The sequence below is a fragment of the Capsicum annuum genome, unplaced genomic scaffold, assembly GCF_002878395.1.
Source record: "Capsicum annuum cultivar UCD-10X-F1 unplaced genomic scaffold, UCD10Xv1.1 ctg15660, whole genome shotgun sequence".
NCBI lineage: Eukaryota > Viridiplantae > Streptophyta > Magnoliopsida > Solanales > Solanaceae > Capsicum > Capsicum annuum.
The window spans coordinates 1-1,623 of NW_025821150.1; the positions used below are offsets into that span (position 1 = coordinate 1).

The following is a 1,623-nucleotide window of genomic DNA, read 5'->3' on the forward strand; positions in this document are numbered from 1 at the left end:
GATTGAGTACCTTGACAGCAACGACCATTCCATCAGAGGTAAAAGTTTCCTTGTAAACAGTTCCAAAACTGCCTGAGCCAATAAGATTTTCAGAAGAAAATCCACCAGTTGCAATGCACAGCTCTTCATAAGAAATATTGGGGTAGAAACATGCAGATTCAGACCTATCTTCTTGTTCTGGTCGATCCTTCAAATTTCTTCTCCAACGAAAGAAAACTACTAGCAAGGCCAGGATTGAAAATGAAGCAGCAAAAACAATTGTCAAAATATACTTGAGGGCTAGTACATGTTTCTTCCGTGTCTTTTGAGTTTCTTGATAAACACAAGGTCGTAAATGCAGCTCTTGAATCCCACCACAAAGCTTGGAGTTACCGATAAATACATCTGCACTCAAATTTGAAAATATTCCGGTGACAGGAACCTCACCCTCTAGATTGTTAAAAGATAAGTTCAAGTAGAGCAAGGAAGTAAGATTTGCAATGAAGTGAGGTATTGGCCCTGATGGGTTATTGAGGGAAAGATCCAAGGACTGGAGATCCTGCAAGTCTTCTACATCGGGAATGGTCCCTTGGAGGGAATTTCCCTTCATATATATCTCCCCCAAGGACAAGCATTTTCCCAGAGATCGTGGAATCATACCCGAAAAATTGTTGTAAGAAAAATCAAGATAGGTGAGATGGCTTCAGTTACCAATATAAACCGGTAATGGACCAGTCAAAGAGTTATAAAATGCATAAATTTTTGTGAGGGATGAGAGAGCAATAAGTTGTTGTGGTATAGTTCCAGTCAGGTGGTTGTCAGAAATGGCCAATATTAGAAGTTGGTTACAGATACCCAAGGTTGAAGGTATGTTACCCTCTAACTTGTTAAGTGGCAAATAAAGATAGACGAGTTCAGTGAGGTTTCCTGTTGAAGAAGGGATTACCCCTGTCAAGAGATTGCTAACCAAGTTGAGACCTCCCAAGTTTGTAAGTCTTCCAATAGAATCTGGAATGCGACCTGTAAGATTGCTGTTACTCATGTCGAGTAGATTCAAATTCACCAGGTTTGAGATTTCTCTGGGTATGCTTCCACCAATTCTGTTCCTGAAGATGAGTAGGCGTTGTATCTGACTAGAAAGGTTGACTATTGAATGGGGTAATGTACCTACGAACTGGTTGTCTCCCAAATGGAGCATTTTTAGACTGCTGCAGTTGGTAAGAGAATTTACATAGTCAAGGTCGTCATGCTTACCGTACCCAAGATGGTTACGATGAACATTGAGCCACAACAAATTCCGCAAGTTACCGAAGCCCTTAGGTATATTTCCAGTGAGATTGTTTTCAGGGAAATCAAGCTGTAGTAGTTTTGAAGCATTGGCCAAAGAGGATGGTATGGAGCCAATGAATTGACAGCTCCCCAAGTAAAGCTTTGGGAGATTAGGGAAATAGTGGCCTAAATCGGATCTGAGATTACCAGAAAAGTTGTTGAAGGAAAGTGCTATTAATTCCAGGGATGACAAATTGTAGAAAGGAGGAGGAAACTCCCCTGATAAGCTGTTTACTGACAATCCAAGCAGTTTCAACTTGGCCATTCAAGCTGAAGAAGCTGGCAGTTCTCCCTCTAGATTGTTGTATGATAAAT

General features: G+C 40.9%; 1 pseudogene; it reads right to left on the bottom strand.

Moving 5' to 3' along the window:
• Window positions 1–7: 7 nt before the first annotated feature.
• On the bottom strand, window positions 8–1,607 carry LOC124890336 (annotated as a pseudogene).
• Between the last annotated feature and the right edge of the window lie 16 nt (window positions 1,608–1,623).